The 17,697-nt window shown below is 40.5% G+C and overlaps 1 non-coding gene and 1 pseudogene across 1 annotated transcript; both read left to right on the forward strand.

Annotated features, from left to right (window-relative positions):
- The window catches only part of LOC144337079 (zinc finger protein 728-like), a 57,235-nt pseudogene that overhangs the window by 22,711 nt on the left and 16,827 nt on the right, over positions 1-17,697 (forward strand).
- LOC144337588 (18S ribosomal RNA) lies at positions 2,923-3,869 on the forward strand. Its single transcript, XR_013410803.1, has one exon. It is a non-coding gene; the product is annotated as an 18S ribosomal RNA (ribosomal RNA).

A 17,697-nucleotide genomic window follows, 5' to 3' on the forward strand; every position in this document is an offset into this window, starting at 1 on the left:
AATTCTGGGGTACATGTGCAGAGCGTACAGGTTTGTTACATAGGTATGCACGTGCTGTGGTGGTTTGCTGTACCTATCAACCTGTTATCTACATTAGGTATTTCTCCTAATGTTATTCATCCACTAGCCTCCCACCTCACCACAGGCCCTGGTGTGTGATGTTCCCCTTCCTGTGTCCCTGTGTTGTCGTTGTTCAACTCCCACTTATGAGTGAGAACATGCTGTGTTTGGTTTTCTGTTCTTGTGTTAGTTTGCTGAGAATGATGGTTTCCAGCTTTATCCATGTCTCTGCAAAGGACATGAACTCATCCTTTTTTATGGCTGCACACTGTTGCGTGGTGTGTATATGCCACATTTTCTTTATCCAGTCTATTATTAATGGGCATTTGGGTGGGTTCCAAATCTTTGCTATTGTGAATAGTGCTGCAATAAACGTATGTGTGCATGTGTCTTTATAGTAGAATGATTTATAATTTTTTGGGTATATACCCAGTAATAGAATTGCTGAGTCAAATGGTATTTCTAGTTCTGGATCCTTGAGGAATTGCCACATTGTCTTCCACAATCGCTGAACTAATTTACACTCCAACCAACAGTGTAAAAGCATTCGTACTTCTCCACATCTTCTCGAGCATCTGTTATTTCCTGACTTTTTAATGATCACCATTCTAACTGGGATGAAATGGTATCTCATTGTGGTTTTCATTTGCATTTCTCTAATGACCCGTGATGATGAGCTTTTTTTCATATGTTTGTTGGCCACATAAATATCTTTTTTTGAGAAGTATCTGTTCATATCCTTTGCCCACTTTTTGATGTGTTTTTTTTTTTTTTTCTTGTAAATTTGTTTAAGTTCTTTATAGATCCTGGATATTAGCCCTTTGTCAGATGGATATATTGGAAAATTTTTCTCCCATTCTGTAGGTTGCCTGTTCACTTTGATAGTTTCTTTTGCTGTGCAGAAGCTCTTTAGTTTAATTAGGTCCCATTTGTCAATTTGGCTTTTGTTGCCATTGCTTTTGGTGTTTTAGTTATGAAGTCTTTGCCCATGCCTGTGTCCTGAATGGCGTTGTCTAGGTTTTCTTTTAGGGTTTTTATGGTTTGAGGCGTTACCTTTAAGTCTGTAATCCATCTTGAGTTAATTTTTCTATAAGGTATAAGGAAGGGGTCCAGTTTCAGGTTTCTGAATATGGCTAGCCAGGTTTTTCAACACGATTTATTAAATAGGGAATTCTTTCCCCATTGCTTGTTTTTTTCAGGTTTGTCAAAGATCAGATGGTTGTAGATGTGTGATGTTATTTCTGAGGCCTCTGTTCTGTTCCATTGATCTGTATATCTGTTTTGATACCAGTACCATACTGTTTTGGTTACTGTAGCCTTGTAATATAGTTTGAAGTCAGGTAGCATGATGCCTCCAGCTTTGTTCTTTTTGCTTAGGATTGTCTTGGCTATATGAGCTTTTTTTCTGGTTCCATATTAAATTTAGTTTTTTCAAAATCTGTGAAGAAAGTTAGTGGTAGCTTGATGGGGATAGCATTGAATCTATAAATCACTTTGGGCAGTATGGCCATTTTCACGATATCAGTTCTTCCTATCCATGAGCATGGAATGTTCTTCCATTTGTTTGTGTCCTCTCTTACTTTCTTGAGCAGTGGTTTGTAGTTGTCCCTGAAGAGGTCCTTCACATCCCTTGGTAGTTGTATTTCTAGGTATTTTATTCTCTTTGTAGCAATTGTGAATGGGAGCTCAGTCATGATTTGGCTCTCTCTCTATTATTGGTGTATAGGAATGCTTGTGATTTTTGCACATTGATTTTATATCCTGAGAGTTTGCTGAAGTTGCTTATCAGCTTAAAGAGATTTTGGGCTGAGACAATGTGGTTTTCTAAATATACAATCATGTCATTTGCAAACAGAGAGAATTTGGTTTCCTCTTTTCCTATTTGAATACCCATTATTTCTTTTTCTTGCCTGATTGCCCTCATGAGAACTTCTAATACTATGCTGAATGGGAGTGGTGAGATTTAATGTAACATCCAAGTTAAATTAATCCTCCTCACCACGGATACCCCCCTCACTTAGGTGTCCCTTGTTCACCATCCTCCATGAAATCAATATCCCGCACAAGAGTGCTACTCTCCTCGCTCCGGGCCCATAAATCGTGGGGGTAGCTATAATGAACTGTATCCGGCATCTGGTTCTTTACCTCAGGGCCATATAACTAAGATCGCCCACACGTTCCCCTTAAATAAGACATCTCGATGGATCACGGGTCTATCACCCTTTTAACCAGTCACGGGAGCTCTCCATGCATTTGGTATCTTTTATCTCTGGTCTGCACGCGACCCCATCGCAGAAAACTGGTCCCGCCACAACACGTCCCGCAGAACCTGTCTTTGATTCCTAGTCCATGCCATTATTAATCGCACCTACGTTCAATATCCTAGCCCCACATAAGTTTTACAAGGTGTTATTTAATTCTTGCTTGTAGGACATACCAATAATTACCATGTAATCCATTTTCAATCACACTGCAAATAACGCAGGAAACTATCAACAAACCCTCCCACCCACATCTCTGACTTCTTCTCCAAAAATTCACTCTTGCCAAACCCCAAAAACAAAAGCTTTCACACACCTAGCCAGAGATCGCGTTTTCATCTTTTAGGTGTGCACAACTTCAACTGCCATTTCCTCAACGAACACAAAATTACTTCATTTTACCCCTCTTAACTTCATCCCACTCCTTCTCTTTCCTACTTCCTTGCTCTCATGCACTTGTTCACTACTAAATATGGGCCCTCATTGTCACAACCCGAAAGACAGCACCTCACAACTATACTTCTCTCCGTGCTTATGTAGCTTAATTCACCTAAAGCAAGACACTGAAAATGTCTAGACGGACTTGCACACCCCATGAGCAAATAGGTTTGGTCCTGGCCTTTCTATTAGCTCTTAGCAAGATTACACATGCAAGCATCCCTGCCCCAGTGAAGACACCCAATAAATCACTACGATCATATGGAGTAAGTATCAAACATGCACAATGCAGCTCAAGACACTTTGCTCAGCCACACCCCCACGGGAGACAGCAGTGACAAACCTTTAGCAACAAATGAAAGTTTAACTAAGCTATGCTAAAATCTAGGGTTGGTCAATTTCGTGCCAGCCACCGCGGCCATACGATTAACCCAAGCTAATAAAAACCAGCGTAAAGGGTGTTTTAGATCTAGTCAAATAAAGCTAAACTCCATCTAAATTGTAAAACCTTAGCTGATGTAAAATAAACTACGAAAGTGGCTTTAAAATTTCTGAACACACAATAGCTAAGACTTAAACTGGGATTAGAGACCCCACTATACTTAGCCCTAAACTTCAATAGTTAGAACAACAAAACTACTCGCCAGAATACTACAAGCAACAGCTTAAAACTCAAAGAACTTGGCGGTGCTTCACATCCCCCTAGAGGAGCCTGTTCCGTAATCGATAAACCCCGATCCACCCCACCATCTCTTGCTTAGCCTATATACCGCCATCTTCAGCAAACCCTAACAAGGTCGCAAAGTCAGCATAACTGTCCCCGCAAAAACGTTAGGTCAAGGTGTAGCCCATGAGATGGTAAAAAATGGGCTACATTTTCTACCCCAGAAAACCCTCGATAACTCTTAGGAAACCTAAGAGTCCAAGGAGGATTTAGCAGTAAATTAAGAGTAGAGTGCTTAATTGAACCAGGCCATAAAGCACGTACACACCGCCCGTCACTCTCCTCAAGTATATTTAAGGACTAACTTAACTAAACACCCCAACATTTATATAGAGGAGATAAGTCGTAACACGGTAAGTGTACTGGAAGGTGCACTTGGATAAATCAAAGCATAGTTTAACACTAAAGCATCCGGCTTACACCCGGAAGATCTCAATATCATTTGATTGCCTTGAGCTAATAATAGCCCTAAACCAATCTAAAACTAATACCAAACTAACATACACCAAACCATTTACCAACTCAAAAGTATAGGCGATAGAAATTCTATCCTGGTGCTATAGACACAGTACCGTAAGGGAAATAAAAAACAAACAAGCACAAAATAGCAAAGTTTCACCCCTGTACCTTTTGCATAATGAATCAGCTAGAAACAATCTCGCAAAGAGAACTAAAGCCAGACTCCCTGAAACCAGATGAGCTACCCAAAAACAGCTGAAAGAGCGCACCCGTCTATGTAGCAAAATAGTGGGAAGATTTATGGGTAGAGGTGACAAGCCTAACGAGCCTGGTGATAGCTGGTTATCCAAGATAGTTAAGTTTACCTGCAGAACTACCCAATCCCCCTGTAAACTTAATTGTTAGTTTAAAGAGGGACAGCTCTTCAGACATCAGGAAAAAACCTTGTATAGAGAGTAAAAAATCTGACCTCCATAGTTGCCCCAAAAGCAGCCATCAATTAAGAAAGCATTCAAGCTCAACATCAATTATATAAAAATTCCAAACACACCACTGAACTCCTTATTCCACATTGGATTAATCTATCATTTCATAGAAGCAACAATGCTAATATAAGTAACATGAACATTTTCTCCGCCGCATAAGCCTAAATCAGACTGAAAAACTTCACCGATGCTTAACAGCCTAACACTAACAAACAGAAACAAGTCAGTATTACTCACACTGTTAACCCGACACAGGCATGCTTTAAGGAAAGGTTAAAAAAAGTAAAAGGAACTCAGCAAACTTAACCCCGCCTGTTTACCAAAAACATCACCTCTAGCATTACCAGTATTAGAGGCACTGCCTGCCCGGTGACACATACTCAACGGCCGTGGTACCCTGACCGTGCAAAGGTAGCGTAATCACTTGTTCCTTAAATGGGGACTCGCATGAATGGCATCACGAGGGTTCAACTGTCTCTTACTTTCAACCAGTGAAATTGACCTGTCCGTGCAGAGGCGGACATGAAACAATAAGACGAGAAGACCCTATGGAGCTTTAATTTATTAATGCAATCAAAACTATACAAATCCACGGACCCTTACACCACCACACCTGCATTAAAAATTTTGGTTGGGGTGACCTCGGAGCATAACTAAACCTCCGAACAGCCTACGCTAAGACTACACAAGCCAAAGCGAACCAGCACCTGTAATTGACCCAATGACTTGACCAACGGAACAAGTTACCCTAGGGATAACAGCGCAATCCTATTCCAGAGTCCATATCGACAATAGGGTTTACGACCTCGATGTTGGATCAGGACATCCTAATGGTGCAGCAGCTATCAAGGGTTTGTTTGTTCAACGATTAAAGTCCTACGTGATCTGAGTTCAGACCGGAGTAATCCAGGTTGGTTTCTATCTATTCTATATTTCTCCCTGTACGAAAGGACAAGAGAAATAAGGCCCACTTCATAAAGTGCCCTCATTCCATAGATGACCTAATCTCAATCTAACAAAATAACACCAACCCAACCCCAAAACAGGGTTTGTTAAGATGGCAGAGCCCGGCAATTGCATAAAACTTAAAACTTTACAATCAGAGGTTCAACTCCTCTTCTTAACACCATGTCAACAACAAATCTCCTACTCCTTATTATATCCGTAATGGCCGCCATAGCATTCCTCACACTCATTGAACGAAAATTACTGGGCCACATACAACTACGCAAAGGACCAAACACCATTGGCCCCTACGGGTTGCTACAACCTTTCGCTGACGCCATAAAACTATTCACGGAAGAACCCTTAAAACCTTCAACATCTACCACCATTCTCTACATTACCGCACCAGCCTTGGCCTTTTCCATTGCTCTTCTCCTATGAACTCCCCTTCCCATACCCCATCCACTAATTAACTTCAATCTAGGACTTTTATTTATTCTAGCCACATCTAGTCTAACTGTCTACTCCATTTTATGATCAGGATGGGCATCAAACTCAAACTATGCACTAATCGGAGCACTATGAGTTGTCGCCCAAACAATCTCATATGAAGTCACTCTTGCTATTATTCTCTTATCAGTCTTACTAATAAGCGGCTCATTTAATCTTCTCATACTTATCACAACACAAGAACACCTCTGACTCCTCCTACCATCATGACCCCTAGCCATAAAATGATTCACCTCCACATTAGCTGAAACAAACCGAGCTCCTTTCGACCTCATAGAAGGCAAATCGGAACTAGTCTCAGGCTTTAACATTGAATATGCCGCAGGCCCATTCACCCTGTTCTTCATGGCTGAGTACATAAATATCATTATAATAAATGCCCTAATAACCACAATCTTCCTAGGCACATTATACTCTATTAATTCCCCAGAACTATTTACAACGTGCTTTACCACCAAAACACTTCTTCTAACCTCATTATTTTTATGAATCCGAACAGCATATCCTCGATTCCACCATGATCAACTTATACACTTACTGTGAAAAAATTTCCTCCCACTTACACTAGCTCTTCTCATATGATATATCTCAACACCTGTTGCAATCTCCAGTATTCCTCCGCAAACCTAGAAATATGTCTGACAAAAGAGTTACTTTGATAGAGTAAATGATAGAGGCCCTAATCCTCTTATTTCTAGGATTATAGGTATCAAACCTACCCCTGAGAACCCAAATTTCTCCATGCTACCTACCACACTCCATCCTAAGTAAGGTCAGCTAAATAAGCTATTGGTCCCATACCCCGAAAATGTTGGTTATACCCTTCCCGTACTAATTAACCCACTAGCCCAACTTATTGTCTACCTCACCATAATCACAGGCACTCTCATTACAACGCTAAGCTCACACTGATTCCTCGCCTGAGCAGGCCTAGAAATAAATATACTAGCTTTCATCCCAATTCTAATCAAAAAAACAAACCCCCGTTCTACAGAAGCCGCTATTAAATATTTCCTGATACAATCCACCGCATCTATAATCCTCATAATAGCAATTATCTCCAACAACCTACTCTCCAGATGCTGAACCACAACAGACAACATCAACCAACTTTCATCTCTAGCCATAACAACAGCCCTAGCCATAAAATTAGGAATAGCCCCCTTCCACTTTTGAATCCCAGAAGTCACCCAAGGGACATCTTTAATTTCTGGTCTGCTCCTCCTCACATGACAAAAACTAGCTCCCATCTCAATTATATACCAAATACATTCTTCAACCAATACAGATATTCTCCTGACCCTCTCTACTCTATGTGTTATAATAGGCAGCTGAGGAGGCCTTAACCAAACACAACTACGCAAAATCATGGCATATTCTTCAATTACTCACACAGGCTGAGTAATAACACTAACCTACAACCCAAATATCACAATCTATTACCTAATCATATACACTATTATGACAACTACGGCATTCCTAACTCTCAACCTAAACTCAAATACCACAACTCTTATACTATCCTGCACTTGAAACAAACTAACCTGACTAATACCATTAATATCAACCACCCTCCTATCCATGGGAGGCTTACCCCCACTAATCTGTTTCCTACCCAAATGAATTACCATTCAAGAACTTACAAAAAGCAATAACTTCATCATCCCCTCCATTATAATTACCATAACCCTACTCAACTTATACTTTTATATACGCCTAATTTATACCACCTCCATAACAATACTCCCTACATCCAACAATACAAAAATAAAATGACAACTCGAAAATACAAAACCCATACTCCTCATCCCCCCACTCATTATCCTCACCACCCTCCTCTTAACAATTTCTCCACTAACCCTAGTCATCCTCTAGAAATTTAGGTGAAGTAAGACCAAGGACCTTCAAAGCCCTCAGTAAGTTAAACCACGCTTAATTTCTGAAATATATAAGGACTGCAGATTCTATTCCACATCAAATGAATGCAAATCAATTACTTTAATTAAGCTAAGCCCTTACTAGATTAATGGGACTCAAACCCATAAAATTTTAGTTAACAGCTAAATACTCTAACCACTGGCTTTAATCTACTTCTCCCGCCGCAGGGAAAAAAGGCGGGAGAAGCCCCGGCAAAATTAACTGCTCCCTTGAATTTGCAATTCAACATGAAAATCACCTCGGAGCTGGTAAAAAGAGAACTTTAATCTCTGTCTCTAGGTTTACAGCCTGATGCTTACTCAGCCATTCTACCCCTCCTCCCCCACCTATGTTCGCCTACCGTTGGCTGTTCTCAACAAACCACAAAGATATTGGAACCCTTTACCTACTGTTCGGCACATGGGCTGGGATCATAGGCACAGCTCGAAGCCTTCTTGTTCGAGCTGAACTGGGTCAACCAGGCAGCCTATTAGGCAACGACCATATCTACAATGTTATCGTTACAGCCCATGCGTTTGTCATAATTTTCTTTATAGTTATACCCATCATAATCGGAGGTTTCGGAAACGGATTAGTACCACTAATAATTGGTGCCCCCGACATGGCGTTCCCCCGCCTAAACAATATGAGTTTTTGACTTCTCCCCCCTTCCTTTCTACTGTTACTGGCATCTGCGGCAGTAGAAGCCAGTGCTGGGACAGGTTGAAGAGTTTATCCTCCTTTAGCAGGAAATTTCTCCCACCCAGGAGCTTCCGTAGATCTAACTATCTTCTCACTTCACCTAGCAGGCATCTCCTCCATCCTAGGGGCTATAAACTTCATTACCACTATTATCAACATAAAAGTCCCTGCAATATCTCAATATCAAACCCCCTTATTCATCTGGTCAGTGTTAATCACAGCCATCCTTTTACTCCTCTCTCTACCAGTACTAGCTGCCGGCATTACTATATTACTAACAGACCGTAACCTAAATACCACTTTCTTTGATCCTGCCGGAGGGGGGGGATCCTATCTTGTATCAACATCTATTCTGATTTTTCGGCCACCCAAAAGTCTATATCCTCATTCTACCTGGATTTGGGATAATCTCTCATATTGTGACATATTACTCCAGAAAAAAAGAGCCATTTGGCTACATAAGTATAGTTTGAGCTATAATGTCAATCGGGTTTTTAGGCTTTATTGTATGAGCCCATCATATATTTGCAGTAGGAATAGGTAGACACACGAGCCTACTTCACTTCCGCCACTATAATTATTGCAATTCCCACTGGCATTAAAGTCTTCAGCTGACTTTCCACGCTTCACGGAGGCAATATCAAATGATCTCCTGCAATACTTTGAGCTCTAGGCTTTATTTTTCTCTTTACCATAGGGGGCTTAACTGGTATCGTGTTAGCAAACTCATCATTAGACATTGTACTACACGATACGTACTATGTTGTTGCACACTTTCACTATGTACTATCGATAGGAGCTGTATTTGCTATCATAGGAGGCTTCATTCATTGATTCCCCTTATTTTCAGGCTATACTCTAGACCAAACTTATGCCAAAGCCCACTTCACCATCATATTTGTAGGTGTAAATTTAACCTTCTTCCCACAATATTTCCTCGCCTTATCCGGAATACCCCGACGCTACTCTGACTACCCCGATGCCTATACCAGATGAAATATCTCATCCATAGGCTCCTTCATTTCCCTAGTAGCAGTAATACTAATAATCTACATAACCTGAGAAGCCTTCACCTCAAAACGTAAAGTCTCATTAATTGAACAGCCCTCTACCAACCTAGAGTGACTGCATGGTTGCCCTCCACCCTACCATACATTTGAAGAACCAACCTACATTAAACTAAATGAAAAAGGAAAGAATTGAACCTCCTAAAACTGGTTTCAAGCCAGCCCTGTGACCTCCACAACTTTTTCAATAAGATATTAGAAAAACTATTTCATACCTTTGTCAAAGCTAAATCATAGGTTAAACCCTATATATCTTATATGGCTCACTCCGTTCAACTAGGCCTACAAGATGCTATATTCCCTATCATAGAAGAATTAATTGCTTTTCATGACCACACTTTTATAATTGTATCCTTAATTAGCTTTCTAGTCCTATATGCCCTGTCTTCAGCTCTCACAACAAAACTAACCAACACCAATATCACGGACGCCCAAGAAATAGAAACCATTTGAACCATCTTACCCGCAATCATTTTAATCTTAATTGCTCTTCCATCCCTGCACATCCTATATCTAACAGACGAGATCAACAGCCCCTCTTTTACTATTAAATCAATTGGACACCAATGATACTGAACCTACGAATACACAGATTACGGAGGATTAATCTTTAACTCTTATATACTCCCCCCATTGTTCTTAAACCCAAGAGACCTTCGACTTCTAGAAGTTGACAACCGAGTAGTTCTCCCAATTGAAGCCCCTGTCCGAATAATAATTACATCTCAAGACGTCCTACACTCATGAACAATTCCTACTCTAGGCCTAAAAACAGATGCAGTTCCTGGACGCCTGAATCAAACCACATTCACCGCTATACGACCAGGTGTATACTACGGACAATGCTCAGAAATCTGCAGTGCTAACCACAGCTTCATACCCATTGTCACAGAACTGATTTCACTAAAAATTTTTGAGATAGGGCCTGTATTTACCCTATAGACCCCCCCCCCCCACATCTCACTCCATAACTCTCTGCAAAATATTCTTATAATACACTATACAGCTATCCTAGCATTAACCTTTTAAGTTAAAGATCGAGAGAAATACCCTCTCTGCAGTGAAATGCCTCAACTAGATACATCCGTATGGTTTACTATCATCATAACTATACTCCCCACACTATTTCTTATTATACAATTAAAACTACTAAACACAAACTACTACCCACCTCCCCTACAAAAGAATCCCAATACACAAACCTACAATAACCCCTGACAATTGAAATGAACGAAAATCTATTTGCCCCATTTACCTCTCCAACAATCCTAGGCCAACCTGCTGCAGTACTCATCATTTTACTCCCCGCGCTACTATTTCCAACCTCCAAACACCTTATTAATAATCGACTAATTACCATTCAACAAAACCTAATCCAACTAACCCTAAAACAAATAATAATATCCCATAATACCAAAGGACAAACCTGGTCCCTAATACTAACATCTTTAATTATTTTTATCTCAATAACCAATCTTCTCAGACTTCTACCCTACTCATTTACACTCACCACCCAACTATCTATAAACCTAGCCATAGCAATTCCCCTATGAGCAGGGACAGTAATCATAGGCCTTCACTTCAAAACTAAAAGCTCTCTGGCCCACTTCCTACCACAAGGCACACCCACTCCCCTTATTCCTATACTAGTAATTATTGAAACAATCAGTCTATTCATGCAACCAGTTGCCCTAGCCGTACGCTTAACCGCCAGTATCACAGCTGGCCATCTACTAATGCACCTAATAGGAAGTGCTGCACTAACATTATCAACCATCAACCTCCCTATCACCTCACTAATCTATGCACTTCTAGTACTATTGACCATTCTAGAAATCGCAGTGGCCCTAATCCAAGCCTATGTCTTCACACTATTAATCATCCTTTATCTATGTGATAACACTTAATGACCCACCAATCTCATGCCTCTCACATAGTTAAACCTAGCCCCTGACCACTAACAGGGGCTCTCTCAGCCCTGTTAACAACATCAGGCTTAATTATATGATTTCACTTTTACTCCACCACTCTACCAATGCTAGGCCTACTAACCAACGTGGTAACCATATACCAATGATGGCGTGACATTATTCGAGAAAGCACCTACCAAGGCCACCATACAATACCTGTCCAAAAAAGCCTTCGTTATGGAATAGTCCTTTTTATCATCTCAGAAATCCTCTTCTTCACCGGTTTCTTCTGAGCATTCTACCACTCGAGCTTTGCTCCCACCCCACACCTAGGAGGACGCTGACCACCAACAGGAATTACTACCTTAAATCCCCTAGAAATGCCCCTTTTAAACACCTCCGTACTACTTGCATCAGGAGTTACAATCACCTGGGCCCACCACAGCCTAATAGAAAGTAATGGAAAACAAACAATCCAAGCTTTACTCATTACAATCCTACTAGGCATCTACTTCACCCTACTACAAATTTCAGAGTACTTTGAAGGGCCCTTCACTATTTCCGATAGTATCCATGGCTCAGCATTCTTTATCACCACAGGCTTCCACGGACTTCACATCATCATCGGATCTACATTCCTTATTACCTGCCTTATCTGTCAACTATTATACCACTTCACATCAAACCACCATTTTGGATTCGAAGCCGCTGCTTGATATTGACACTTTGTAGATGTGGTCTGATTATTCCTTTATATCTCTATCTACTGATGAGGATCCTACTCTTTTAGTATAATTAGTACAGTTGACTTCCAATCAACTAGTTTCGATACTATTCGAAAAAGAGTAATTAACCTAGCATTAGCACTGACAATTAATACCCTTCTGACCCTCCTACTAGTAATTATCATATTCTGACTACCCCAGCTGAACTCTTATGCAGAAAAAACCGATCCTTACGAATGTGGCTTTGACCCACTAAACCCTGCCCGCATTCCCTTCTCCATAAAATTTTTCTTAGTCACCATTACCTTCCTACTATTTGACCTAGAAATTGCCCTACTACTACCCCTACCATGAGCTCTCCAAACAACAGATCTTCCAACCATGCTTAAATCATCAGTTACACTAATTATTGTCCTAACCCTAAGCCTAGCCTACGAATGAACTCAAAAAGGACTGGATTGAACTGAATTGGTAAGTAGTTTAAACAAAACAAATGATTTCGACTCATTAGATTGTGATAACCATACTAACCAAATGCCTTTCATCTATATAAGTGTTACACTAGCATTTATAATCTCACTCCTAGGTATGTTAACCTATCGCTCACATCTAATATCCTCCCTATTATGCCTAGAAGGAATATTATCATCACTGTTTATTATAAGTACTCTTATAGCTTTAAACATGCACTCCTTACTAGCTAACATTATACCCATCGCCCTACTAGTATTTGCTGCTTGCGAAGCAGCAGTCGGTCTTGCCCTACTAATCTCAATCTCTAACACATATGGTCTAGACTATATCCACAACCTAAATTTACTTCATTGTTAAAAATAGTTATCCCCACAATTATACTACTACCAACAACGTGATTTTCCAAAAATAGCATAATCTGAATTAACCTTACTGTACATAGCCTAACCATCAGTATTATCCCCTTATTATTTTTCAGCCAAACCAGCAACAATCTCCTCAACTACTCAATCCATTTATCTTCCGACCCTCTAACGACACCTCTCCTAATATTAACTGCCTGACTCCTGCCCCTTATGATTACAGCAAGCCAATATCACTTACATAATGAATCCCCCTCACGAAAAAATTCTCTCTCTCCATGTTAATTTTCCTACAAATCTCTCTAATTCTAACATTCATAGCCAAAGAACTATACATATTTTATATTCTATTCGAAACCAGTCTCATTCCTACCCTAATCATCATCACCCGATGAGGCAGCCAAGCAGAACGCCTTAACGCAGGCACATATTTCCTATTCTATACACTAACTGGCTCTCTTCCCCTACTCATTATGTTAATCTATACCTATAATAGTTTGGGTTCACTAAACATCATGCTACTCACGCTCATGCCTCAAAAACTAACAACCACTTGATCCCACAATCTTACCTGACTAGCATGCATAATAGCCTTCATAGTAAAAATACCCCTGTACGGCTTACACTTATGACTCCCCAAAGCCCATGTTGAAGCCCCCATTGCTGGATCAATAGTCCTTGCCACAGTACTCCTAAAACTAGGTGGCTACGGCATGATACGACTCACCTCTATCCTTAACCCTACAACAGAACATATAACCTACCCCTTCCTTATACTATCCCTATGGGGCATAATCATAACAAGCTCTACCTGTCTTCAACAGACAGACCTAAAATCACTCATCGCATACTCCTCCATGAGCCACATAGCCCTAGTAATCATAGCCTCCCTCATTCAAACCCCCTGAAGCTTCATTGGTGCAACTGTTCTTATAATCACCCACGGACTCACCTCATCCATACTATTTTGCCTAGTAAACTCAAACTATGAACGAACCCACAGCCGCATTATACTACTTTCCCGAGGACTCCAAATACTATTTCCATTAATAACCTTTTGATGATTTGCAGCAAACCTTACCAACATCACCCTACCCCCTACTATTAACCTAGTAGGAGAACTCCTTGTAATAATAACCTCATTCTCCTGATCATACATCACCATTACGCTTACAGGACTTAATATGCTAATTACAGCCCTCTACTCCCTCTATATATTTACCACAACACAATGAGGAATACTTACATATCACACTACTAATATAAAACCTTCCTTTACATGAGAAAACATACTAATATTCAAACACCTTTCCCCTATTATACTCCTGTCCCTTAACCCTAATGTTATTCTAGTTTTCACCTCCTGTAAATATAGTTTAACCAAAACATTAAATTGTGGATCTAACCATAGAGGCCTGCCACTTCTTATTTACTGAGAAAGCTAGCAAGGGCTGCTAACCCATGTCTCCGTTTTTAATAAATACGGCTTTCCCAACTTTTAAAGGATTACAGTTATCCATTGGCCTTAAGAACCAAAAACATCGGTGCAACTCCAAATAAAAGTAACAACCATGTACACCTCCATTACCATAACAATCCTAACCACTCTAATTCGACCAATTGCTATTACCTTTATTAATCCCAACAAAAGGCACCTATATCCATACTACGTAAAAACAACTATGATATATTCTTTCACCATTAGCCATCTCCCCATAATCTTGTATATTCTCCTGGACGAAGAAGCAATTATCTCAAACTGACATTGAATAACAATCCAAACATTAGAATTAACACTAAGCTTCAAATTTGATTACTTCTCCATAATATTTATCCCAATTGCACTATTCATTACTTGATGTATTATAGAATTCTCACTATGATATATAAGTTCAGACCCAAACATTAATCAATTCTTTAAGTACCTTCTCACATTTCTCATCATAATACTAATTTTAATCACTGCCACCAACCTCTTTCAACTTTTCATTGGCTGAGAAGGCATAGGAATTATATCCTTCTTATTAATTAGCTAATGGTACGCTCGAATAGAAGCCAACACAGCAGCCACTCAGGCAATGTTATACAACCGTATTGGCGATATCGGCTTTATCCTAAGCATAACATGGTTCATCCTACATTACAACTCATGAGACTTTCAACAAATGTTTATCCTAAACCCCAACCCAAGTCTTCTCCCACTAATAGGTATTCTCCTGGCAGCAACAGGAAAATCAGCCCAATTTGGTCTTCACCCTTGACTACCTTCCGCCATAGAAGGCCCAACACCAGTCTCAGCTCTACTCCACTCCAGCACGATAGTTGTCGCCGGAGTATTCCTGCTCATCCGTTCCACCCTCTAATAGAAAATAATACATTAATCCAAAGCCTTACATTGTGCCTAGGAGCCATTACCACCACATTCATAGCAGTTTGCGCCCTAACACAAAACGATATTAAAAAAATCGTAGCCTTTTCCACCTCAAGCCAACTGGGCCTCATAATAGTTACTATCGGCATCAACCAACCATACCTAGCGTTTCTACATATCTGCACCCATGCCTTCTTCAAAGCTATATTATTCATCTGCTCTGGATCCATTATTCATAACCTACACAGCGAACAAGACATTCGAAAAATAGGAGGGTTATTTAAAACAATACCCCTTACTTCAACCTCCCTATTTATTGGCAACTTAGCACTTGCAGGCATACCCTACCTCACAGGCTTCTACTCCAAAGACCTCATCATCGAAACCGCAAACATGTCGTATACCAACGCCTGAGCCCTATCTATCACTCTCATTGCCACATCCCTAACTAGCGCTTACAGCACCCGAACTATCTTTATAACCCTAACAGGACAACCCCGCTTCCCAACCTCAATCTATATTAACGAGAACAACCCCACCTTATTAAAACCAATCAAACTCCTCACTATCGGCAGTATACTAGCAGGATTTCTTTTTTTTTTTGAGACGGAGTCTTGCTCTGTCACCCAGGCTGGAGTGCAGTGGCCGGATCTCAGCCCACTGCAAGCTCCTCCTCTCGGGTTCACGCCATTCTCCTGCCTCAGCCTGCCCAGTAGCTGGGACTACAGGCACCCGCCACTTCGCCCGGCTAGTTTTTTGTATTTTTTAGTAGAGACGGGGTTTCACCGTGTTAGCCAGGATGGTCTCTATCTCCTGACCTCATGATCCGCCCGTCTCGGCCTCCCAAAGTGCTGGGATTACAGGCTTGAGCCACCGCGCCGGCAATATACTAGCAGGATTTCTTATCACCAACAATATCTCCCCTACTTCACTCCCCCAACCAACAATACCTCACCATCTAAAACTCTCAGCCCTATATCTAACCACCCTGGGCTTTCTAGTAGCCCTAGACCTTGCCCTTATAACCAACAAACTTAAGATAAACATGCCATCACACACATTTAAATTCTCCAACATATTAGGATATTACCCTATCACAATTCACCATATAACCTCCTTCCAAAATCTACTTATAAGCCAAAACCTATCCTTCCTCTTACTAGACTTAACCTGACTGGAAAAATCTATAACCAAAACAATTTCACATATCCACACTACCATCTCCACCATCACAACCACCCAAAAAGGCATAATCAAACTTTACTCCCTCTCCTTTCTTATTCCCCTCATTCTAACTTTATTCCTAATAACATAATCTATTACCCCGAGTAATCTCAATAATAATGTATACACCAACAAACAACGTTCAACCAGTAACCACTACCAATCAACGTCCATAGTCATACAAAGCACCTGCACCAATAGAATCCCCTCGAACTAACCCCGACCCCTCACCCTCAAAAATCACCCAATCCCCCATACTATTAAAGTTAGCCACCACCACTAAATCATCAAAATCTATAACTCATAAAATTAAACCCACCTCCATCGCTAATTCTACCAGAAAACTCACAAAAACCTCAAGCCCCGATCCCCATGTTTCAGGATACTCCTTAATAGCCATCGCCATAGTATACCCAAAAACAACTATCATACCCCCCAAATAAACTAAAAATATCATTAAACCCATATACGCTCTCCCACAATTCAAAATAATCACACAACCAACTATACCACTAACAATTAATGCCAGCCCTCCATAAATAGGAGAGGGTTTAGAAGAAAACCCCACAAACCCCATAACTAATGATACGTTTAACAAAAATAAAATATATGTCATTGTTCTCACGTGGACTCCAACCATGACCAATGATATGAAAAACCATCATTGTACTTCAACTACAAAAACATTAATGACCCCAATACGCAAATCCCACCCAATCCTAAAAATAATTAACCACACCTTCATTGACCTACCCACCCCACCTAACATTTCTATATGATGAAACTTCGGCTCACTTCTTGCAACCTGCCTAATTCTACAAATTATTACAGGACTATTCCTAGCAATACACTACTCACCAGACACTTCCTCCGCCTTCTCCTCAATCGCACACATCGTCCGAGAGGTAAATAACGGCTGAATCCTTCGCTACCTCCACGCCAACTGTGCCTCCATACTCTTCATCTGCCTTTTTCTACATGTAGGCCGAGGCCTCTACTACGGCTCCTTTCTTCTCACAGAAACTTGAAACACTGGCATCACACTTCTACTCATAACCATAGC

This window comes from Macaca mulatta, chromosome 19 (assembly GCF_049350105.2).
Source record: "Macaca mulatta isolate MMU2019108-1 chromosome 19, T2T-MMU8v2.0, whole genome shotgun sequence".
Taxonomy (NCBI): Eukaryota; Metazoa; Chordata; class Mammalia; order Primates; family Cercopithecidae; genus Macaca; species Macaca mulatta.